This window comes from Manis pentadactyla, chromosome 6 (genome assembly GCF_030020395.1).
Source record: "Manis pentadactyla isolate mManPen7 chromosome 6, mManPen7.hap1, whole genome shotgun sequence".
Classification (NCBI taxonomy): Eukaryota; Metazoa; Chordata; class Mammalia; order Pholidota; family Manidae; genus Manis; species Manis pentadactyla.
Genome location: NC_080024.1, coordinates 51,032,961 through 51,060,518, shown reverse-complemented (window position 1 = coordinate 51,060,518; position 27,558 = coordinate 51,032,961).

Genomic DNA, 27,558 nt, shown 5'->3' with positions numbered 1-27,558 from the left:
CTAAACTGGTAAAATAATGATAGCATTAGACTGTGACAGGAAAGCAGAATATACATTCTTTTCAAGTGCCCACAGACATATACCAAATAAATGGCATCCTAAGCCATGTAACAAACCTCAAAAACCTTCAACAAATTTAACAGAACTGAAATAATACAGAATATATTTATCCAACCACAGTTGAATCAAAACAGAAATCAATAATAAAGATAACAAAATAACCCTACAATGCATGGAAATTAACCATAACACTTCTAAACAATTTCAAGAAGTTCCAAGGAAACCAAAACATGCAGTGAGCTTAATAGCTTAATAAAAACAAAAACATCACACACCAAAATTTTGGGGACACATTCAAAGGCAGCAGTGAGGGGAACACATAAAGCAATAAATGTCTACTTTAGAAACCAGTGTAAGTTTCAAATCAATAATCTAACTTCCTAATTCAATAATCTATAAAAAGAAGTGCAAAATAAACTCAAAGCAAGCAAAAAGAAGGAAATAATAAATACAAGAGAAATAATTAAATTGAAAACAGAAATATGACATAGAAAATCAAAGATACAGAGTTTGGAAGTTTGTTCTTTGTAAAAACTAATAGACCAGACAAACCTCTAGCAAACTTACAAAGAAAAAAGATAACTAATTACCAAAATCAGGAATAAAACAGGAAATAGTATTATAGACTGCAGACATCAAAGGAAAATAAAAACAAATAATTGTATACCCACAAAATTGATTAATTTAGAGAAAATGCCAATTTCCTCTAAGTAAAATCTGCCATAACCCACCCAATATTTAACAATTTTAATAGCCCTATAATTACTAAGAAAACTTAGTCATAATTTAAAACTTCCAAAAAATATATTCCTAGGTCTTGATAATTTCACTGGAGAATTTTACCAAATATTAAGGGGAATGTGCACTGATTCTACAAACAACCTATTCCAGAAAAATAGAAGAGGAGGTAACAATTCGCAGTTCATTTTATGAAGTTGATATTATGACACCAATAGCATACAAACCAAGTTCAAAAAGGTAAATGAAAGAGAAATACCATTCATGAACACAGAAAGAAAAATCCCTTAAAGTGTTAGCATATAGAATTCTACAATAAGTAAAAATAATTATATCCATGACCAAATGGGACTTAAATTACAGAGATGCAAGGCAGTTTCAATAATCAAAACTAAATCAATATAATACACTATATTTACAGACCAAAGAAGAAAAATCACATGATCATATCATTTGATGCAGAAAAAATTTAATAAAATTCAACATGTATTCATGGATAAAAACTCTTAAGAGAATCAGAAAGAGGGTGCACTTGCTTAACTTGCTGAAAGAACATCTACAAAAAATCTACAACTAGCATTACGCTTAATGGTGAAACACTGAATCCTTTCCCCCTAAGATCATGAACCAGGCAAGAATACCTACTCTAGCTACTCGTATTAAACACAGGGCTAGAAATTTTAGCCAGTGCAATAAGGCAAGAAAAAGAAATAAAACACATACAGATTAGAAGAAAAGAATATATGTATACATATCCTTATTTACAGATAACATGATTATCTATGTAGAAAATACCAAGGAATGTTCAAAAACTCCTAGAGCTAGTAAGACAATAATATATTAGCAATAAACAGGTGGACACCAAAATTAAAACTACAATGTCACTTACAATTACTCAAATAAAAACCCACAAGTGTTAATCTAACAAACCATATACAGGACTTCTATGTTAAAAACAAGATACTAATAAAAAATCTTCTAGTAATATACAAATATATCATTGTACTGTGTTCATGGATAAGAAGATTTGACATAGGAATATGTTCATTCTCCCCAAATTGATAGATAGGTTTAACCCAATTCCTATCAAAACTTCAACAAGATTTCCTTGTGAATGTGCACAAGATAACTCTCAAATTTATATGGAAATATGGAGGTACTAGATTAGTGAAAATTTTAAGAAAAAAAATAAAGTGAGAATGGTAACCTGATATTAAAATTCTTATTTAGATACAATAACCAAGACTGTGCAATGCTGATGGAGATACAGACACATAGATAAAGAATAGAATAGAGAACAAATAAGCCAATTGGATTTTCATTATGCAAATGTGCAAAATAATTTTATAGAGGAAAGATAGTTACAACAAATGTTGTTAGTATATTTGTATATACATAGGTAAAATAACATGTCACACCTTATGAAAAACTAAACTCAAAATACATCACAAACTTAGATGTAAAATTTACAACTATAAAACTTTTAGGATAAAAAGAGCCAATCTTTTGTTTCTAGGGTTTCTAAAAACACCAAAAGCATAATTCATAATAGGAAAAACTGGACTTGACCAAATCTAAGACTTCTGCTCTATGAAAGACCCCACTAGGAGAATTAATAAACAAGCTACAGACTGGGAGAAAATATTTGGAAACCACCAATTCCACAAAGGAATAGTTTATAGTATATATAAAAAGAAATCTAAAAAATTGAGAATAAAAAATAATCTCAGAAAACAGCAGAAGATGTGAACAGACATTTCACTGAAGATACACAGATGGCAAATGAGCACATGGAGAGATACTTAACATCATTAACTAGAAGGAAATTGCAAATTAAAATGATAATGGAATATCACTACACATATATCAGAATGGTGAAAATAAAAATTGGTGACCTCAAATTCTAGCAAGAATGTGGAGAAACTGGATTACTCACATATTAGTGTTAGGAATGTAAAAGAGTACAGCTAGTGTGGGAAACAGTTTGGCTGTTTCTTATAAAACTAAACCTGGTGCTACCAGATGATCCAGTGATTGCACTCCTGAGTATTTATGACTGAAAAATGAAAATTTATGTCAGTTATCACATTATATTATGTATAAATGTTTTAGCAGCTTTATTCATAATATCCAAGGGGACACTGAACTGTTAAGTGGGATGAGCATAAATGGATTTCTAGAAACAACAGATGAAGCCATTAGATGGGTTAGAACATAATAGCTTTCTAAAAGTTCTGGAATCTAAAGTATTATTATGGAAATGCTAATACTTATAAGTTAGTTGTATGATACTAAAACAAATGAAATAAATGAACAGTATTTTTTATTTGGTGTTTTAGAATAGTTTAAATACCAAATATTTGGATGTTAGAAAATGCCTACTTGTTTGAATTCTTTACTATCATCTTGAAGTTGCAATATTTCACATATGGCTATAGATGAGGAGTGTTTACATGTTAATATCTACCAAAAATTCTGTTTTACTCTTTCTGAATGATGTTTTACAATTAGAAATGTATAAAGTGGTTATAAACATATCCTTTTTTTTCATTTCATTCTAAAAAGTTTTCAACTAATTTCAGTGTGCTAGGTTTCTCTTTTTCGTGCTGAATATAGAAAAGATATCAAATTTAAAAAAAAGAAATTTCCACATGGAACTTTCTTGTGGGTGGAAACAAATTAAGAAAGCAAGAAAAGCATATGATATATCAGATGGCAAGAATTGCAAAGAAAAAATATTTAAAAGGTATTATTAAATTAAATTATTATTATTAAAACATTAAAGAAGGCTAAAGAATAATACAGCTTATTTCATAAAGAGTAGTCAAGCAAAACATTTAAACCATGTTCTAAATAAAGGGAAGGAATAAACCATGCAGACAAAGCCCTGAAAGAGATCTCCAGTAAGGCAAGTGAAAATTCCCCAGATGTGAGCAAGCCTGACATATTCAAGGCATTACAAGAAGGACACTGAGATTGGGTGTGAAAGGAGAGAGTGACAGGCAATGAGGCTCAAGAGCTCAGCAAGATTTGAGAGTCATTACTAGTGAATTGGGAAGCCACTGCAGATATTGAGCAGATAAATGATATTACTCTTAGAGGAGTAAAGAAATCAGTAAGGATGCTACTTCAATAATCCATGTAAGAAATAATAACAATTTGGGATAAAATGTTAAAAATGGAAATGGAGAGAAATGATGACATTCTGGATATAGTCTGAAGAGAGGGATAATAGCTGAGGAATCACCTATAGGATGTAATAAAGAAAAGGAAATAAAATGTCTTCAAGATTTTTCTCCATCAACCGGAAGACTTATGTTGTCATTTTCTGATGGGGAGAAGTCTACAGGAAGAAAAAATTCTGAAATTTGCTTTTTGAAATGTTATACATTAGATGATTCATTAATCATGTATAAGGCAGGGCTGAGTATGTCACTGGATAAAGGAGTCTGAGTCCAGGAACTCAGACAGGGTTTGACTGAAGGTTTTAGTGAAGATAATCAGCTGTCCAGGGAGCATGTAATTTTCATATCTTAAGTCATAAGATATAAAAAACTCTTTTCAAAATTTAATCTTTATTTTTTATTTAAAATTTAAGCTTTATTATTTAAGCTTTTATTTATATAAAAAGGTAATAAATAGTAGATACACAAAAAACATTTATTTCTTACTCAGAAAAAAATAAAACTGATGTTTTGATTTTTATTATTGAGATATAATTGACATTTGTTATTATATTAATTTAAGGTATCATTTCTTCCTGGAAATATAAGGACATTGCTATTTTTATTTTTGATAGTAGCTATTAAAAAGCAACCTTGATCAAATCAAGTAGATTGTGTACTAGTTCCAAAAGTAAGGAGACATAATATAAACAAACTATTAACAACTTACAAAACATAAACAATGTTGAGATTTTATTTTATTTTATTATAGCTCATAATATTGTGAAATCTTTGTATGGTGACATGGTAACTATACTTATTATTGTGAGCATTTAAAAATGTATATAATTGATAAATCACTAAGTGTTCATCTGAAACTAATATATTTCATGTAAACTGTATTTCAATATAAAATAGAGGAAAAGTAAAATCCCCCAAAAATATTGTTTTAAAGTTGTCTCACTTATTAAAATTAACTCTAACATTTTCTACAAATTGAATAATAGTTACAATCTGATGATTTTATTTTGCTTAAGGCAAACCATCCAAGCTAGGAAAGTCCATAGAACTCACAAAGCACAGTGTCATAACATATAACAAAACAGTCACTTTCATTATCACCTATTTCACCAAACATCAGCCATGCTACTTCACATTTAAGAATGTCTTCAATGTTGTTCTTATGTTGTCTATAGCCAGAAAAAGATATCTTTATTCCTTCAATAATTGTAATTGAGCAGTTCCATTTGAAAGGAAAATTCCCTTTTCCCACTGCTCTGTAGAGTGGCATTATTGTCAAGGAATGATATAAACCACTAAACTGGAATGGATGGAAATGGACTTCTTTTCACAGGAGAATTTAAACAATCTTAAATGAATCATTTGTAGAGGTGCAGACTTAAAGTGGTAAGACCAAGACTTCCTCTGCAAGTTGAGAGAAATGCTGCATGAAACAACTTTTTAAAAAGTATTTCCTTACCAATCTAGTTATTAAAGAAATATTTTGGGCACTTGTCCTATACTTAATATCCCACTAGGTATTTTTCTTATAAATATAAATAAAGCATACATATTAAATAGCACACAAAAAATTTGTGGTAGGAAGTCTAGTCTATATTTTCCTGCAGGTGGTTTACTGGAGACAGAGAGCTCTCAGGAACCAGAACCATAGAGGAGTGAGTAACACAGGATTAGATAGAGGGAGAAATTGTATTTTAATGCTGTTGTGACAGGTGATTCAGCATCCACCAAGGGCTCTAAAACAGGAATGGCCACTCAGAAATGTCACAAATGGAGGTAGGCTATGCCTTTGTCTACTATCCTTAAAAGAAAGCTACACCCAGTAGGGAGTCATGGTTTTCGGTGAGGCAGTCCCATAGACAGAAACCTGTTCCAGAGAGGAGTGCAACTGTTAGCAATTGGCTACCTAGCAATCTCTGCCCTTGAGAGAATGTGTGTTTGGCTCTTAAGTGGTGGACATGGGTTCTTGGAGGTACAGGGCAAAACTCATTATCTCCATCCCCTACTACCATTTGAGATTTCCCTTATCACTGGTGGTGTGACCAGACAGTCCTCTCAAAGGGATCTGAGTCTGTGGTCACAATTCATTTCCAGGCATTGGGGCTGCAGTACTTGCCCATTTCCTACCAAATTTGCTTATGTGGGATTAATACAATGTCACAGCGAATCACATACGTACCAAATATAATCTTCCTTTTTTCCATTGTGTAATAGCAGCTCTACGTATCCTGGATGATGAGGAGTACAGTGAAGCTGAGCGACTCCTGCTTTTGACACTCGGTTTTAAGACCTAAGGATTTTACCAATTGGGAAGATAGCAATAGATATTGATTTAGGATAAATATTGTATTCTAGAAAATAGAATCCATCCTTTCAGCACACTTTCTCAAAGCTGTTACCTTAGCTCTACCTGTAAAAGGCCATCTTATTACTTTATAACACTAAAAGATCTGGGGTGCTGCACCATGTATTAGGGCCAGAGAATTTCATGGACATGTGCCTACTGGTGGACCACCTTAGTTAATGCAGTGTTATATAGGACTCTATATTGATGCATTAAGTGCTCTGTAATCTCTTGGATAACGATGTTGTCTAAGGCCCTGTGAGTAGAAAAGGTAGATCCATAGTTAAATTAATGGGTCATTTTCTGCTAATAAGAATGACTGTTCCTTTTGTGGAGGTTCCTTCTGGAAAGGATGGCTATTAGGTCTCCTTAAAAGACGATGCCAGACTGAGAGTTCATTATTGGTCTAACAGGTAGAAGTGGCAATAACTGTGTTAGCCTTGGTCAATGTTGCTCATGCAATTGTGTTCAGGCATAGCCTCCGCACTTGTTACTATGGCTACTCTGTTCATACCCCATAGTGCCTGCAATGAGGCTCACAGAGCCAGAGACTGGCTGTTATTAACTGGCCAAGGCATGTGTCCAAGTGGTTGTTTAGTGCCCCTTTCACAATGAATGCTTTCTGGCAGGTAATACGGAATACAGAGATTTTTACATATTGGCCATACAAATAAACCTAACTATATGCCTCCTCCCTAGACTGTCTTTTTCCCAACCTTCCAATCTTTCTCATTACAGGCTCCTGACCAACCTATTTGCTACTATTCATATATTCTAATCCGATGTGCTGTCCAAATTACCAACTACTGAGACTTTCCTTCACTTTGAGGCTGTGTAACAGCATCCAGATAATGAACTGATTAACCTATGAACCAAGCCAGTCACATTCCTCCTTCTCTAGCTCAGTAGAAGAGAACTTTCATGCTACCATAGGTATGAGCTGGTGAGAGGGCACTATTTTTTTCCCAAATTTCTTATGGTAAAACTATACATAACATAAAATTTCATATCTTAACTAATTGTTTTTGACAGTGGTGAATGACACAGGACTGGGCAACCTGCTCAAGCAGCTTACTTGTGCCCTCTGACCTGGTTCGTACCATAGATGTACTACCATTTACAACCAATAATGGATTATTGTTGCTCTCCTTCCCCTCAATTACAATGTATACGTCTGACAGAACCCATCTCATAATGGGAAAGTCTTCCATTCTGCTCACCTGCTTTGTGGTCCAGCAGCATGCCAGGAGCTGTTTTGTGAATGGTCTCTATTCTACTGTAGATAACTTGACTTTATTCCAGGATACAAAAAAAATCTATATTACAATTTTCTCATTGGGATTTGCCAGAAACTTGGTGTAGCATATTTTCTCACCAAAAATACCTATAATGTTATGTAACTTTCATAGTACATTAAAAGGATCATACACTGTAATCAAGAAGAATTTATTCCAAAGATGCAAGGATAGCTTAACATATATGAATCAATCAATGTGCTACACAATATTAACAAAGTGAAGGATAAAAACCATATAATGATCTCAATAGATGCAGGAAAAGCATTTGACAAATACCGGCATCCATTCATGCTAAAAACTCAACCAAGTGGGAAAGAAGGAATGTACCTCAATATAATAGAGGCCATATATGACAAACCCACAGCTAAAATCATACTTAATGGTGAAAAGCTGAAAATTTTTCCTCTAAGATAAGAAACAAGACATGAATGCCCACTCTCACCATTTTTATTCAACATACTACTGAAATTTCTTGCCACAGCAATCAGAAAAGAAAAAGAAGTAGAAGGCATCGAAACCGGTATAGAAGTAAATTGTCACTATTTGCAGATGACATAATACTATGTATAAAGAAAACCATAAAGATTCCACCAAAACCTATTAATGAATGAATTCAGTAAAGTTGAAGGATAAAAAATCAAAATACAGAAATACATTGCATTTCTATAAAGAAATAATGAAATACCATAAGAAATTAACAAAACAATCCTATTTTATGATTGCACCAAAAAAAAAAAATACATGGGAATAAGTCTAACCAAGGGGGTAAAAAACCTATACATTGCAAACTATAAGACACTGATGAAAGACATTGAAGAAGACACAAATAAATGGATAAATATCCTGTGTTGATGGATTAGAATTATTATTTTTAATATTATTGTCCATCCTACCCAAAGCAATTTATAGATTCAATGAAATCACTATTAAAAATGAAATTTGGCACAGAAATGAAATGGAAGAAACAATACAAAAATTTGGATGGAACCACAATGGACTTCAAAAAGCCAAAGCAATCTTGTGAAAAAAAGAATAAAGCTGGAGTATCACACCCCAGATTTGAAACTGCATTAAAGAATCATTGTGACTGAAACAATATGGTATTGGTATACAAACCAATTGATAAAGATCAATGAAACAGAATACAAAGCACAGAAATAAATCCATGCATATATGGTCAATTTATTTAAAACAAAGGAGCTAAGAATATATAATGGGAAAGGATGGTCTCTTCAATAATTGGTTTTGGGAAAAGTGGGCAGTCACATGAAAAAGAATGAAACTGGATCCTTATCCTACACAATACAGAAAAACTAACTTTAAGAGAATTAGAGACTTATATGTAAGGCCTGAAATCAGAAAAATCCTACAAGCTAAGCTCCTTGGCACATGTTGGCATTGATATTTTAGATTTGATATCAAAAGCAAAAGCACAGGCAATAAAAACAAACAAGTGAGACTACATCAAATGAAAAAGCTTTTATACAGCAAAGGAAACCAATAACAAAATGAAAAGGCAACCTACTGAAAGGGAGAAAATATTTGCAAATCATATATCTGATAAGGGGTTAATATCCAAAATATATAAAGAACTCACACAAGTCAATAGCAAAAAAAAAAAGAAGAAAAAGAAAAAAGCTTACATTAAAATGGGCAGAGACTCTAAATGCACATTTTTCTAGAGAAGACAGCCAACACCTATGTGGTTGTGTTATATAACATAAGTAGCCTTATATTATATTCCATAAATAGACAAGAGGGAAATGTACAAGTGTGAAATATACTGAGGACCTAAAGAGGTCTACATCCTTCTTAAGGGTAGAAAATGCAAGATGCAGTAATTGGTACTGTATTTGGGATAGGAGGCCCTGGCAAGCCCAAGACAATTGGGTAGCAAATATTTTACTTATGTGTGAGATGCCACATCATTTATCTCCCACCTTCTCAAGCTAACATGTCTTCCAAGGCCTTTCATGTTAAGGTCACTTCTTGCTCATTAGAACACATTAGCAGGTTGTTATCAATATAGTGGACAAGTGTGATGTTCTCCTGGATATTCAGCTAATCCAGATCTTCTGACATTATGATAGAGGACAGGAGAATTAATAATGTAACCCTCAGGCAAACCTGTTTCCATACACTGTTGTCCAACCCCTGTGAATGAGAACTGCTTCTTTGTTGTCAGCAATGGAAAATAATGTATCTGCCAGCTCAATAGCTGCATAGCTAAAGTCATGCCAGTATATTCTGGCAAATATATCTTATCTGGCACAACTGTAATTATTGTTACAACTTGAGTTTAGGATACGTCACTTTTCTCCCTCAGGATTCATATCATTTTTGTAGGACCTAAATTGTTAAAATAAATGGGGATATGTGTGACTTATCTCCCTTGCATTGTTTAGATTCTCACGGGTAGCACTAAATTTTGCATTTACCCTGAGACACGCTATTGTTCTTCCCCACTACCACAGCCTTAACATCACAGCTATGACATGTAGGAGTTCTGAGAAGTTCTAAATGTGTGTATTTCAATTATACTTTGGGGGAATGGGAAAATTAATACTGTGTGTGTCTGTGTACAGAGGTGAGTTTTTCTGAGCCAAAATTGGCCAGGACTCCCCTTTAACACCTGCACTCTAATGTAAGGACGATGGTCACAACTCAGACCCATATCCAGCAGTCCTCAAAATCTCTGAGTATCTCCCTTTCTTACTGCATGATTGCTTGTAAAAATATCACGGTGTCTTCTGGGCTTCAGTGTGCAACATAGTGGGTGAAGCTTCCAGCCATAAGCAGCGTATCTGTTCCAGGATGCCTGCTTTTCTCAGCCTTTATATCCCTTATTCCATTGTGTATCGTGGCAGTTCTGGCAATTCTACTTCATTTAGTATAGATTGTCACTTTCCCCAAGTTTCCAATGTCCTTCTAAGTAATATATTAGCACATTCTGAGAATTCACCAAGATGTTAAATTCTGTATTGTGGTAAAGAGTTTCCATGTCAAAAAAAAATTCATTAAATTTGCATTTCACCCCTACTCCCCTACACACATCTTGTTCCAGCATACTCAGGATCCTGATATATATAAATATATATATTCACTTCCAAGGAAAAGATTATTTATGTATGTCTGTGGTATTTATATGTACATATAAATAACTTTTTCCTTGGAAGTGAATATAGTCTAAGTCAGATAGCAATGTCAACCTCTTTTTATAGTCTCTTTCTCCTCTTAGCAAGAATTTGCCTGGTTGGGTTGCATTATAATTCAATAATGGTTATTGATCCGGTGGTGAGTAGGGAGTAGGGTTTAGATCCTGAGCAGGCACACATTCTCTTGAAAGACAGAGATATCTGTATTAATTTCAAGCAAGCACAGGGTTTTTAGAAGAGAAGTGGGTCACTTCAGAAAATTCACAGTATTGCAGAAAATATGGGGATTCAAGGTTCTTGAGTGCATTATTTCCAGATGCAAACATCTGAAGTCACAGGGTCTTATTCCTTACCAACCAGGGAAAGTATACTTGGCACAACCAACTTGCTGAGACTGAAATTTTGAACTTCTTTGGAGCGTTGTTATCGTTGTAATATGCCCAGGCTTTACTCTCAGCTCTTTTTGCTGTCCATCTGAAGGAGGTGAGGCTCTCTTCATATACTAACAGGAAGGCTACCCAGTAATTTGGTGATTAGTCATCTTCAGCCTTACTTGTCTTTCAACAATCCTCCTATTTCTTTTTTTCCATATTAATTATTGCTGTGCATACCACTTAGTATACTTGTTCTTATATTTACCTCTCAGAATTGGTAAGGATCCTAGAATCTTGGTAATGGTTAGGTATATTATCTTCTCACAGATTGGGTGTATTGTCAGCCCTTTTCTCTTCAAATATTGCCTCTGAAGACCCACAGATTTTTAATAATATTTTGCACAATGTTCCTACTTAATTCCTCAGGGGGTAAATTTTATGGGGGGAAATCTCTCCTTTCTCTCAGACTGTTTTCACTTGTTCATTTTTAAAACCCTTCTTTCTTCTGAGTATCTTGTTAAAATAACTCACCCCAAGTTCAAAATTAATGTATGGGTGAATTGTGGCCACAGATAGTGAGAAGCCACTGAACGTTTTCAGCAGCAGGATGAGATTTTCAAAATTGCATTCTTACAAAGAATACTTTGTAATATTGAGGGAGAAAAAATAGAGGTGTTTTAGTGACTGCAATCTGGAAAAACACTGAAAATGTTTCCTGCTAGTTGGGTAAGTGATCTTAGATGTCTAAATTTAAGGAGAAGGGAAAAGACAGATCAGATAGGTAGAAAATATATTATGAAGTTAAACATTGATCCAAATTTAAAATAACCCTTTAATCTTTTTAATAAATAAGGATAGAGCCTCTTTATTCCGTACTGTGATTAAAGCATGTGTAGGGTAATTTCTTAAAATCAACATTATTTTCACTGAAATTTCTTACTATAAGAATATGGAATAGAAAATTATTCTTACAAATGTAAATATTCCTTGCAGCACCACAAACACACTGATCTATCTGCCTGTGCTATGTATTACTAGTGTAAGAATATTATATAGTACCTTTTAGTGTAATTGCTGGGTAGTGCTATAATTGGTGGCATTCCTGTCAAAATGTTGCAAAGTATAACCAAAAATAAATAAACAAAATAAGGTAAATAACACATTCCCCAGACAGGTGCTAAAGTGTATGCTGAAAGAGGTGTTTTCAAGGTATCATGACAGACCACAGCAGGGTTCTTCACAGGAAATGCTACAAAGCGTTATTTCAGTTGCAGCAATGAACTTTAATAGGAATTCCGTTTTCACATGAATGTATACTGTGTGACAATCTCAAGTCTATTTATTCAACAGCTGGATCTCAGGATTAGAATGAAGGTGACAAGACCAGAAAGAATTACATTACCACAGAGTAAGAAAAATACTATTAACCTTCAATGACTTACTTTTCTTCAGCTTTTAGTATAAAACAATGATATAACCTACTGGCTGTTTTGTTTTATTTTATGGGTTAGACTCGTAGTGTACATAAAAAAATGTATATATTTTATTAATCATTTTAATTTATAGAGTCCAAGGCCATTGTGGGTATTTAGAGTCTAATTTTGAAGCAGCACAGGAAAGCCTAAGGAACAATGCATACACAACATAAAAGTACTGGATTCCATTATAATGCACAGCAGTGTACAGCTACAAGTCCAGTCTCAGTGCTGCCGTACTTCATGTACTGCATAATACTGCTCAGTTCCCCTATCAGCAGCTCTCATACTATAGCAACTACCCAGCCTTTCATGACTGACTAATGAGCTATGTTATTAGTTTAATTATTGTCTGGTCATTTAGAGACTCCACTTATTGGAAAGGAAATGGTGATCACTGAAACTGGCAGCTCCTCTGGCTCACACTTTTAATCAGGACATTACCTCATGACTTAATTAGTTTGCTATTTTACATACAAGAAGGACCTAAACATTTCATTGGTGAAATTTCTGTCATATACAATGACACTTGAGTGTCTATTTTGTGAATTTTTATGTGATGAATCTTACAAATCTTTTTCCACTTGATTATTAATATATCTGCATTTGATCATGTTAAAATTAAAAAAATAATAATAATACTCAATATGTTCCCAACATTGTGCTATTTTACATGTGTAAGTTCGTGTAAGAGCTGGACCATGCTTTAAAAGAGGTGCCTTCATAGAAAAAGTGGAGCATGAAATAGGGTAGCTAGAAACTAAATAAGATTGTGTCATGCCATAAGAGGAGAACAAACTTGAGATACAAAAGATATGAAGTTAGAAAAATATTTATTCTGAATATAGTGCCCAGGTAGGTTTAGGAAGGTGAACTGGATAAAAAAAAAAGGGACATGTTTTTAAGAGAGTGAGGAAAGATGAGAGCTAGTTTGGATTTAATACAGATTGAATTTTAGGAAATTCCACAATATTCAGGGAATCTCTTGAATTGGAAGTGACATCCGAGCCTGGATTTTATACACTGAGAATTATTGGTAAGGAATGCTAGCAGAAGTGGAAAGAAGGAATACTGAGGAATAAGAATATGTAGAGATAAAATTTAGTCATTGGGAAGACCTTTCAGTGAACATGGGTAGGTAGTCGACTGATGGGAGGAAACCCAAAGACTCCGAAAGGAAAAGGAAAAAGCTGGAGACGGAAGTTTCATTGGATAGATACAAGAAATTCAAGGTGGATTGCACAGTCAAATGCTGAAGTAAGGTCAAGTACAATGCAGCCGGGCTTTGATAATTAGGAGAGCAGGGTAATCAGTGAGAGAGCAAGTCAGAAAGTAAGGGATTAAGAGGTGATTACATAATGGTCAACTCCTGTCAAACTTCATGACATTTTATTGTTTCGTAATCTCCTACACCTAACATCGGTGATGATTCTTGAAAGTAATTTAAATCCAAGAAGAGCCAAGAGACTCTAAACAAAATTGATCATGCTGACACTAAAGAATAATTCATACATACTGACGTTGGTTTTCCAAGTGGTGCTCTAAGAGCTTTATTTATGCACATTAATTTACTCATTCCTCCCAACAGCCTTAAAATCACCATTTTCAGATGAGTAGATGGAGGAACAGAGACACCAGGTACCTTGCCTAATATCAGAAAGATAATATGCAGACAAGCCAGAAAAGTCAAGCCATCTGACTCCAGAATCTGCTACTTAAGCATTAAACTGTTGTCTTGATTCTTGTAATTGTTTTTGTTTGCTTTCCCTGATTTTATTGTTGGCTAGTTCATAAAGTTTATTTTCAATAAAATAAATGATGATAAACTGAGTGCAAAAAGACTTATGTTCAAGTGACTCTTGAATGGAGTCTGGTATTTCATACATCAATATGTTGTAGCTTTTTCTCATTTTTAAGAAAACACCTCTCCTTTCTTAATAATTTTACCCATCTCAAAATACATTTTTCATTATTCCTTATAATTTTGTTTCTATTTCTAAATACAGTGTTAATATATATCAACAGAGGGAAAATAGTCCCATTCACTCACTGAGTCAACAAATTGTTAATTGAACATCACTTTGTGAAATACTTTATATTAAGTATGTAGAATATGTATGTGTATATAACATATATGTATATATAAAACTATGACACGTGGAATATTCATTTAGCCTGTATTCTGTATGCCTACATAACTGTAAGACTGTGGATAAAGTGAAGGTTCCTATGGCCAGGATTCTCACCTGGCCCTGGTTGTCTAGCTCACTACATACACATGGGCAATACGTCATTATTGACTCTATATAAAGAGCTCCGCCCAGTACTCTGGGTGACACGGTGGCACGGCTGCAAGGCTGCAGGAGAGCAGAGATGAGACTGGAGTGGTGGCAGCGCCAAGGACAGACACTGAGATGGCTATGTGGGTAGAGAGGCCTAGAGGCAGAGTCCGGCTTGCTGCATGCAGTCTCGCTCTGAGTGGACAGGATTCTAGTGATTGACCTGCCACTGTGGGAATAAAGTTGGTATAAACGCTTTCACCTCAAGAGCATTCCACTGCTATTTCTTTGGTCTCATTGAATCCATAGTGAACTTGTCCAGGACTGAAACCCACTGGCAAGACAAAGACCTAATTTGATAGTGGTTATTTACACAATTAACAGTAGATTTAGAAAAAAAGAAAAGAGACTATCAAATTTGAGAGCAAAAGGTATTTAAAACAGAAGAATGGTTTTCTTTGTTTTTTTATTTCTTTTTTTTAAGTAGCAGGTATGAATGTCAGTTAACAATAGCAAAAAATGTGGAAGTAGAACTGTTATTATATTCTAGAGTAAATTCCTTAAAAAAGTACTAAGGTACATTTATTTCTTAAACTGGTTAGATTAAATTGTCCATTTTACTACTAAAATAGCCTTTAATTAATTGGAAATTGAAAATTTCATATAAAGAATAAAATTATAGTATAAAAATTATCAATTTGTTGTCATAAATTGATATTAAGAGCACATGAAGACAATTTAGTTAAATACAACTGACCTTGCTGATGAAAAATTATTCAGGGAAGACCTATCATATCTTACAATGAAACATCTGGCAGGCTGCATGACATTTATTAAACTTGGCTTTTCTAATACAAGGCAAGCAGAAGTTTCAACGTAATGAACATTGATGGTTGATGCTTTGTTTCCCAACAGCCCAGACGTACATAATTATTTGAATAATTTAGGGCTATATGGCATCCAAAATAAAACAAGCAATGTCATTGGAGGCAAAACTAATCAAATTACAAAAGAATTATATGCATATTCCAATTTATAGGTAAAGGAATTAAATAATCATTTGGAACTGTTTTATTGATATAATTTCATTCCATATGTAATGGAAAATAACAGAAAAAGAAAATAGGGAGCAAATAGTTGGTATAAGAAGTTGCTATATAATTACAAACTATGGAAACCCAGCACTGACACTGCTTGGCATTCTTTAGCATTCTAGCACAGAAGAAGAATGTACAGAGTGACAACTCATTCCATCTGTGCCCAAAATATAGGCAACAATTGCAGAATATATCCTTTGTCCTAATTATTGAGCACATCTTCATCATATCTTTCTGCCCTTTTAATACAACTGGAATATTACTTTTGTATAAACAAATTAAGCCTCTTTACAATATTTTCTCCTCAACCTTTGCCTCCCTGAGCACAGATTATTCTCCTGTGGCCAATTTTGTTACATCCTGATTGAGTGAGTGAAGCCTGCACTTTCTATTACACATCTTTTAACTTAAGAGAGAAAAATTAGTGCCAGCGTGTGAACTGAGTTTTATGGCATTCCTTCTTTTAGAGATTCCACCTTGATTCATATCAGTGTGAAGGTTCATATGGATCCCATATTAAATGCTTTCTGTGAATTTAAGCATTATTATGATTTTGCTTTTGAAATTATTTGCTATTAATTCACTCATCTAATTTAAGATCAGTTAGAGCTTTCTTCTCTATGATTGATCTCCCTTCTTTATTTCTTCGACTGCACTGAGTTGTATCCAATATTTTTATTGATTTCATAGTCCTCTCTTATTTTTTACTTATAGACTTAGATTACCAAAGCCAATAATTAATAAATATCTTTCTCTTCATTTTCAGCTAATTAAGTCCAATTGAACACTTTAATTCTATTTCCTTTCTACTCCCCATCAATATTCTGTTACTGTGATCTGCAATTTGAGGTGTGCTTTTTCATATAGCCATTCATTAATCTTATTACAGATATTAGTCAGTATGTATTAGATTTAATGAAAATTTTACTAATATTTTTAGTGAACTCCTTCTTGCCAGTGTCCACATTTTTGTTCTCAACTTCATCATTCCACAATGTGGATTTCAGGTTATAGGTCTGGAAATATCTTTATTCCTCCTTTACCTTTTCTCTTATATAGAAATGCAACAGATTTCTGTATGCTGATTTTGTATCCTGTGATCTTACTGAATTCATTTATTAATCCTAATAGTTCTTGGGTGGAGTTTTTAGGGTTTTCTACACATAGTATCATGTCATCTGCAAATAGTGAAAATTGTACTTCTTCCTAACCAGTTCTGATTATTTCTATTTCTTTTTTCTCCTGATTGCTATGGCTAGGACTTCTAGTACTATGTTGAATAAAATAGTGAGTGTGGGCAACCTTGTCCTGTTCCTGACATTAGAGGAAAAGCTTTCAGCTTTTCACCATTGTGTAATTTATTAGCTGTTGGTTGTATATTGCCTTTATTATATTCAGGTATGTTATTTCCTGTTGAGAGTTTTTATCATGGTTTATTCTACATTGCCTTTATTATGTTCAGGTATGTTATTTCTTGTTAAGAGTTTTTATCATGAATGGATAATGAATTTTGTTAAATGCTTTTTTAGCATCTATTGAGGTAATCACTTGGCTTTGACCCTTCCTTTTTTTAATATGGTATGTGACACTGACTGATTTGTGGATATTGAAATGTCCTTGGATCCCTGGAATAAATACCACTTAGTCATGTGAATGATTCTTTTAATACATTTTTTAATCTATTATCTAATATTCTGCTGAGGATTTTTACATCTGTGTTCATCAGGGGTATTGTTCTATGTAGTGTCTTAATCTGGCTTTTGTATCAAGGTGATGGTGGCCTCGGAGAACGTATTTGAACACTTTTTTTTTCCTTTTAGCTTTTCTGTAATAGTTTAAAAAGAAAAGGTATTAACTTTTATTTAAATGATTGGAAGAATTCACCTGTAAAGCCATCTGGATCTAGAATTTTGTTTGTTGGGAATTGTTTTTTTTTTTTTAACTGCTTCAATTTCACTACTCGTAAAAGGTCTGTCCAGATTTTCTATTTCTTCCTGGTACAGTCTTGGGAGATTGAATATGTCTAGGAATTTATCCACTTCTTCTAGGTTGTCCAATTTGTTGGCATATAGTTTTTTTTTTTTTGACAGGGCATCTCTCATATTTATTGATCAAATGGTTGTTAACAACAATAAAATTCTGTATAGGGGACTCAATGCACAATCATTAATCAACCCCAAGCCTAATTCTCAACAGTCTCCAATCTTCTGAAGCATAACGAACAAGTTCTTACATGGTGAACAAGTTCTCACATAGTGAATAAGTTCTTACATGGTGAACAGTGCAAGGGCAGTCATATCACAGAAACTTTCGATTTTGATCATGCATCATGAACTATAAATAATCAAGTCAGATATGATTATCCATTTGATTTTTATACTTGATTTATATGTGAATCCCACAGATCTCCCTTATTATTATTATTATTTTTTTTAAATAAAATGCTTAAGTGGTAGGTAGATGCAAGATAAAGGTAAAAAACAGTTTAGTGCTGTAAGAGGGCAAATGTAGATGATCAGGTGTGTGCCTATAGACTAAGTATTAATCCAAGCTAGACAAGGGCAACAAAACATCCACAGATGCAGAAGATTTCTCTCAAAACAGGGGGGGTGAGGTTCTATGCCCCTCACCTCTGTTGATCCCCAATTTCTCACCTGATGGCCCCCCTGCGACTGTGCCTGTCTTAGGTTGTTCCTCCCTTGAGGAATCTTACCCGTCTCTGGCTAAACAGTCATCTTCTGGGGCCATACAGGGAAATGTAAAGTTGGTAAGTGAGAGAGAAGCAATATTCTTTGAAAAGGTTAGCTTTTTACTTCATTGCAGATTTATGCCCTGTGGCTTCTATGCCCAGCATTTGTCTTGAGGTATCTTTACCACTTGGAAGAATTATGATACTCGGTAATTTCGATATGAGGCACGAATTCTACTTAAGGGTTGTAATTAGGAAGGAAGAAGAAAAGCGATAGAAGTAGCAGACGGAAGAAAACATGGGAAGATTGATTATTTCTTTGACATAACTTCTTGTAGAGTAACTTCAGCATGTATAGGTTTTAAACTACTAATTAAATTGCGCACACACACTAACATAATAGGAATACAGTTACATAACCAAAGCAGACCTACAATTACCAGCCATATCCAGTGAGACCAAGAAAACCAGTTAGGCACCGTAGGCATTTGTGAAAACTTATCAATGATATTGTGGATATTGTCTAACTGAATTTGAATAGTTTGAGAAAAATCAGACAAATTAAAACAACACATTCCTGGGAACTGTTCACATCCCATATGTTCTTTTAACAGTAGATATTCTGTAGTCGCAAGATTTTGGAGCGCTGCAACTTGCACTTCTCCTGATTCTTGGTTGAGTTCTGACAGTATAGATCCAGTCAAATTTGTTGTTTTACTGTATGCACAGGCCAGCTTAGATATCTCCTTCTTCATTCCAATGGCAAGTCAGGAACCGGTGGGATGAATGCAGCTACAACTGCAACAGTGACAGGATCTTTGTTGAAGTTTCTTGATGATCATCTTCTGGAATGACTCTTTCAGAGAATGTTGATGTTGGAAGTTCTTCTTCATATTGTATCTTAATTCGTTTTCTGGGTAGCCAAATTAGGCTTTGATCCTCTGTATAAACACAAACAAACCCTTTGCCCACACTTTGATATGCCCTTTATACTATTGTGAAGAACTTATTGAAGATCAGCACACAGGAACTGCTTTTTTTTTTAAGAGAAAGGAATTTTATCAAAAAAATGTATTTCCATAGCTGATCAACTGAGACCCTTTAAATGATCAAAAGTAAGGATATTTAAACCATGCATTAATCGTTGATTTACAGTTAGTTTTATCCTATCATGGAGTAATACCCTTTTCTTTCTTTTTTTTTGTTATCATTGATCAACAGTTACATGAAGAATATGTTTACCAGGCTCTCCCCTATACCAGAACCCCCCCCCCGCAAACCCCTTTACAGTCACTGTCCATCAGCATAGCAAACTGTTGTAGAATCACTACTTGTCTTCTCTGTGTTGCACAGCCCTCCCCTTTCTCCCACTCCCCCCATTATGCATGCTAATCTTAATACCCCCCTTCTTCTTTCCCCCACCTTATCCCTCCCAACCCACCCATCCTCCCAAGTCCCTTTCCCTTTGGTACCTGTTAGTCCATTCTTGGATTCTGTGCTTCTGCTGCTGTTTTGTTTCTTCAGTTTTTCCTTTGTTTTTATACTCCACACATGAGCGAAATCATTTGATATTTCTCTTTCTCTGCTTGGCTTATTACACTGAGCATAATACCCTCTAGCTCCATCTATGTTGTTGCAAATGGTAGGATTTGTTTTCTTCTTATAGCTGAGTAATATTCCATTGTGTATATGTACCACATCCTCTTTATCCATTCATCTACTGATGGACACTTAGGTTGCTTCCATTTCTTGGCTATTGTAAATAGTGCTGCGATAAACATAGGGGTGCATCTGTCTTTTTCAAACTTGAGTGCTGTGTTCTTAGGGTAAATTCCTAGGAGTGGAATTCCTGGGTCAAATGGTAAGTCTATTTTGAGCACTTTGAGGAGCCTCCATACTGCTTTCCACAATGGTTGAACTAATTTACGTTCCCACCAGCAGTGTAGGAGGGATCCCCATTCTCCACAAGCTCGCCAACATTTGTTGTTGTTTGTCTTTTGGATGGCAGCCATCCTTACTGGTGTGAGGTGATAGCTCATTGTGGTTTTAATTTGCATTTCTCTGATAATTAGCGATGTGGAGCATATTTACATGGTGTGTTGGCCATCTGTATTTCTTTTTTGGAGAACTGTCTGTTCAGTTCCTCTGCCCATTTTTTAATTGGATTATTTGTTTTTTGTTTGTTCAGGTGGGTGACCTCTTTATATATTTTGGACATCAAGCCTTTATCAGATCTGTCATTTGCAAATATATTCTCCCATACTGTAGGGTACCTTTTTGTTCTATTGATGGTATCTTTTGCTGTACAGAAGCTTTTCAGCTTAATATAGTCCCACTTGTTCATTTTTGCTGTTTTTTCCTTGCCCAGGGAGATATGTTCAAGAAGAGATCACTCATGTTTATGTCTAAGAGGTTTTTGCCTATGTTTTTTTCTAAGAGTTTTATGGTTTCATGACTTACATTCGGGTCTTTGATCCATTTTGAATTTACTTTTGTGTAAGGGGTTAGACAATGGTCCAGTTTCATTCTCCGACATGTAGCTGTCCAGTTTTGCCAGCACCATCTGTTGAAGAGAATGTCATTTCCCCATTGTATGTCCATGGCTCCTTTATCAAATATTAATTGACCATATATGTCTGGGTTAATGTCTGGAGTCTCTAATCTGTTCCACTGGTCTGTGGCTCTGTTCTTGTGCCAGTACCAAATTGTCTTGATTACTGTGACTTTGTAGTAGATCTTGAAGTTGGGGAGTGAGATCCCCCCTACATTATTCTTCTTTCTCAGGATTGCTTTGGCTATTCAGGGTCTTTGGTGTTTCCATATGAATTTTTGAATTATTTGTTCCAGTTCGTTGAAGAATGTTGCTGGTAATTTGATAGGGATTGCATCGAATCTGTATATTGCTTTGGGCAGGATGGACATTTTGATGATATTAATTCTTCCTAGCCACGAGCATGGGATGAGTTTCCATTTGTTAGTGTCCCCTTTAATTTCTCTGAAGAGTGACTTGTAGTTTTCAGGGTATAGGTCTTTCACTTCTTTGGTTAGGTTTATTCCTAGGTATTTTATTCTTTTTGATGCTATTGTGAATGGAATTGTTTTCCTGATTTCTCTATTCATTCATTGTTAGCATATAGGAAAGCCACAGATTTCTGTGCGTCAATTTTGTATCCTACAACTTTGCTGTATTCCAATATCAGTTCAATTCTAATAGTTTTGGAGTGGAGTCTTTAGGGTTTTTTATGTACAATATCATGTCATCTGCAAATAGTGACAGTTTAACTTCTTCTTTACCAATCTGGATTCCTTGTATTTCTTTGTTTTGTCTAATTGCCATGGCTAGGAACTCCAGTACTATGTTAAATAAGTCGGGAGAGTGTGCATCCCTGTTTTGTTCCCGATAGCAGAGGAAAAGCTTTCAGCTTCTCGCTGTTCAGTATGATGTTGGCTGTGGGTTTATCATATATGGCCTTTATTATGTTGAGGTACTTGCCCTCTATTCCCATTTAGCTGAGAGTTTTTATCATGAAAGGACGTTGAATTTTGTCAAATGCTTTTTCAGCATCTATGGAGATGATCATGTGGTTTTTGTCCTTCTTTTTGTTGATGTGGTGGATGATGTTGATGGATTTTCGAATGTTATACTATCCTTGCATCCCTGGGATGAATCCCACTTGGTCATGGTGTATGATCCTTTTGATATATTTTTGAATTCGGATTGCTAATATTTTATTTAGTATTTCTGCATCTACATTCATCAGGGATATTGGTCTGTAGTTTTCTTTTTTGGTGGGGTCTTTGCCTGGTTTTGGTATTAGGGTGATGTTGGCTTCACAGAATGAGTTTGGGAATATTGCCTCCTCTTCTATTTTTTGGAAAACTTTAAAGAGAATGGGTATTATGTCTTCTCTGTGTGTCTGATAAAATTTGGAGGTAATTCCGCCTCGCCTGGGTTTTTTTTCTTGTGTAGTTTTTTGATTACCGCTTCAATTTCTTTGCTCATAATTGGTTTGTTAATCTTTTGTGTTTCTTCCTTGGTCAGTCTTGGAAGGTTGTATATTTCAAGGAAGTTGTCCATTTCTTCTAGTTTTTACAGCTTCATGGCATATAGGTTTTCATAGTCGTCTTTAATAATTCTTTATTTCTGTGAAGTCTGCGTGATTTTTCCATTCTCGTTTCTGATTCTGTTGATGTGTCTTGATTCTCTTTTTCTCTTAATAAGTTTGGCTAGAGGCTTATCTATTTTGTTTATTTTCTCAAAGAACCTGCTCTCGGTTTCATTGATTTTTTCTATTGTTTTATTCTTCTCAATATTGTTTATTTCTTGTCTGATTTTTATTATGTCCCTCCTTCTGCTGACTTTAGGCCTCATTTGTTCTTCTTTTTCCAGTTTCGATATTTGTGATCTTAGTCTATTCATTTGAGATTGTTCTTTCTTCTTTAGGTGTGCCTGTATTACTATATACTTTCCTCTTAAGACTGCTTTCACTGCTTCCCACAGAAGTTGGGGCATTGTGTTGTTGTTGTCATTTGTTTCCATATATTCCTTGATCTCTATTTTAATTTTTTCATTGATCCATTGATAATTTAGGAGCATGTTTTTAAGCCACCATGTGTTTGTGAGCCTTTTTGTTTTCTTTGGACAATTTATTTCTAGTTTCATACCTTTGTGGTCTGAAAAGCTGGTTGGTAGAATTTCAATCTTTTGGAATTTACTGAGGCTCTTTTTATGACCTAGTATGTTGTCTATTCTGGAGAATGTTCCATGTGCACTTGAGAAGAATGTGTATCCTGTTGCTTTGGATGTAGAATTCTATAGATATCTATTAGGTCCATCTGTTCTAGTGTGTTGTTCAGTGCCTCCGTGTTCTAATTTATTTTCTGTCCAGTGGATCTATCCTTTGGGGTGAGTGGCGTGTTGAAGACTACTAAAATATATGCATTGCATTCTATTTATTCCTTTAGTTCTGTTAGTATTTGTTTCACATATGCTGGTGCTCCTGTGTTGGGTGCATATATATTAATAATGGTTATATCCTCTTGTTGGACTGAGCCCTTTATCATTATGTAATGTCCTTCTTTATCTCTTGTAACTTTCTTTGTTTTGAAGTCTATTTTGTCTGATACTAGTACTGCAAAACCTGCTTTCTTCTCTCTGTTGTTTGCATGAAAAACGTCTTTACATCCCTTGACTTTAAGTCTGTGCATGTCTTTGGGTTTGAGGTGAGTCTCTTGTAAGCAGCATATAGATGGGTCTTGCTTTTTTATCCATTCTATTACTCTGTGTCTTTTGATTGGTGCATTCAGTCCATTTACATTTAGGGTGATTATTGAAAGATATGTACTTATTGCCATTGCAGGCTTTAGATTAGTGGTTACCAAAGGTTCAAGGTTAGCTTCTTTTGTATCTTACTGCCTAACTTAGCTCACTTACTGAGCTTTTATATACACTGACTGAGATTCTTTTCTTCTCTCCCTTCTTATTCCTCCTCCTCCATTCTTTATATGTTGGTTGTTTTATTCTGTGCTCTTTCGTGTTTCCTTTAACTGCTTTTAGTGGATAGTTGATTTTACTTTTTGCCTTTAGTTAGTATTTGGTTGTCCTGCTTTCTTTGCTGTGATTTTATTTTCTCTGGTGACATCTGTTTAGTCTTAGGAGTGCTCCTGTCTAGAATAGTCCCTCTAGAATACCCTGTAGAGGTGGTTTGTGGGAGGCAAATTCCCTCAACTTTACTTATCTTGGAATTGTTTAATCCCTCCTTCATATTTAAATGACAATCGTGCTGGATACAGTATTCTTGGTTCAAGGCCCTTCTGTTTCATTGCATTAAATATATCATGCCATTCTCTTCTGGCCTGTAAGGTTTCTGTTGAGAAGTCTGATGGTAGCCTGATGGGTTTTCCTTTATAGGTGACCTTTTTCTTCTCTCTAGCTGCCTTTAAAACTCTGTCCCTGTCCTTGATCTTTGCCATTTTGATTATTATATGTCTTGGTGTTGTCCTCCCTGGGTCCTTTCTGTTGGGAGCTCTGAGTATTTCTGTGGTCTGATCCATTATTTCCTCCCCCAGTTTGGGGAACTTTTCAGCAATTATTTCTTCAAAGACACTTTCTATCCCTTTTTCTCTCTTTTCTTCTTCTGGCACCCCTATAATAAAGATATTGTTCCTTTTGGATTGGTCACACAGTTCTCTTAATATTGTTTCATTCCTGGAGATCCTTTTGTCTCTCTCTGTGTCAGCTTCTATGCGTTCCTGTTCTCTGGTTTCTATTCCATCAATGTCCTCTTACATCTTATCCATTCTGCTTATAAATCCTTCCAGAGTTTGTTTTACTTCTGTAATCTCCCTCCAGACTTCATCCCTTAGCTCTTGTATATTTCTCTGCATCTCCGTCAGCATGTTTATGATTTTTATTTTGAATTATTTTTCAGGAAGACTGGTTAGGTCTGTCTCCTTAAGAGGTGTTGTCTCTGTTTTCTTTGTCAGCCTCAAATTTTGCCTTTTCATGGCGATAGAGATAGTTTGCGGAGCTGGCATGAGTGACGGCTGGGAGAACGTCCCTTGTTGGTTTGTGGTCTTCCTCTCCTGGGAGAACAGCGACCTCTAGTGGCTTGTGCTGGGAGGCTGCACGCAGATGGGGCTTTTGATTCTTGCCTGGCTGCTATGGAGTTTATCTCTGCTGTTACTGTGGGTGTGGCCTGCCTCGGGCAGCTGCTCCCATATGGCGGAGCCGTGTCAGATGGGAAATGGCCAGGAGGCTGTTTATCTCCATGAGGGGCCTCTGAGCTGCCCTGCTATCCAGGGGTTTCGGGTGCCCGGAGTTCCCTGCTGCTGGGCTATGTGTCCCAGAACGTTTCCGTTCGGCTGTGGGGTCCCTGTCCCTTTAAGACTTCCAAAAGGCACTCGCTTTTCTTTGTCCCTGGGGCACTGGCTGTGGGGACCTGCTCACAGGTCTTACTGTCCTGTTTCCCTAGTTTCCAGCACCCCATGCATGCACTGTGTCTTTGCTCCAGGGCAGATGGCTAGGGCTGGGTGTTTAGCAGTCCTGGGATCCCTCTCCCTCCCCACTCTGACTCCTCTCCTCCTGCCAGGAGCTGGGGTGAGGGGCACTCGGGTCCCGCTGGGCCATGGCTTGTATCTTACGCCCTTTGCGAGGTGCTGGGTTCTCACAGGTGTGGATGTAGCCTGGCTGTTGTCCTGTGTCTTTTGGTCTCTCTTTTAGGGAGAGTTGTATTTGTTGTAATTTCAAAAATATATGTGGTTTTGGGAGGACATTTCCGCTGTTCTACTCAAGCTGCCATCTTGGCTCCGCCCCAGCTTATAGTCTTTTATAATAATCTCTTTTAATTGTATTTCATGGTATCAGTTGTAAATTTTCCTCTTCCATTTCTGATTTTGAGTATTTTTTTCTTTATGAATCTAGGTAAAGGTTTATCAATTTTATTTATCTTTTCAAAACCAGCTCTTAGTTTCACTGAACTTTATTTCTTTAAACTTCAATTGGAGTTTATCTGGGTACAGAAAGTTGACTGATTTCTTCTACCACATAATGTGACTGATGAGAAGTTTACTGTAATTGTGTCATATCTTTGTAAGCAATATGTGTTTTTCTTCACAAATAAAACACAAATATTTTTAATATTTCTAACAGCAATATTTTCTAATTATTTCTATGTTCTACAGCTGTTCAGCAATGTGAATAAATATAGTAATCAATATCCCTAATGTGCTTGAGACTATATAAATTCGATTTGAAGTGTCATATCTTCCTCAATTTTGAGATTTTTATAAATATTAATTCCCTGAAAATTGGGCTTTGCCACACTCCCTTCTCTAAGTCTCCTATTTTCCCTTGAAATTTCTACTAGATAAAAGGCCTTTTTTATTCTTTCTTCATGGCTTCTAAACTATTTTCCTTTGTTTTTCATTCTTACTCCTTACTGCCTTCATTCCTATTATTTCATATCCTACATTTAGGGCTAAATCCTCAAACTGAAATCCCAATTGATTAATTCTCTCTTTGACAGTGTTGCTCAACCACCAGCTGAACAATAAATTCTATATATCTTGAATTTCCAGACTTTCTTTACTAAATATATATAGAATTTTTTCTCATATTGTTTGTTTTTTCTTTACTATTTTGTGATTTTTGAACTTTTAAACTTACTGACTTTAAATATTCTTTTAGAAAATACTCACATTATCTTTATTCTTCTTGAAGAGCTTATTTCCTCATGTATTTCTTATAGTGAGTTCATCTTTAGTTGAGGGGAGCTCAATTTAACTTAGAGGGGAACTCAGTGAATTCAAAATAACACCACATACCTTAAATTCTGGGTATGTTCCCACAGGTAATAATGCATTTGCCTCTGACTGGATCTAGTGGATTTCACTGGGTCTAAACCAATGTTAATGATGATTTTACAGAATAACATCAAACCACATAGTTACTGTAAACTAAATTATCTCTATTCATAATAAAAGAGTGGGATTCCAATTCCTGTATCCTTTTAAATATACCACAAAGTCGAACAATCCACATTTTATTTTAAGAGATTTTATGACTATTTTCTTTGTGTAGTAGACTCACTTTCAATTCCCTAAATATACAAAGACCTCCAAGCTTGAGTTTCCTCCTCTTATGGACCTTAAACATAGGCCCCAGATATTTACACTTACATCTGTATATAATAATCCCTGTAGCTCTTTTATTTTAAGCTTCTACTCACTGCTCTGAATTTTTGTCTCTTTTTTTCCTGGTGCTAATAATTTTGAATTTTAAACTAGTAAATTTTTTGGAAAATTATAACTGGTCTATAATAGCATAGCAATGGTAGGAAAAAATAGGTGGGTAGTTTTCACGT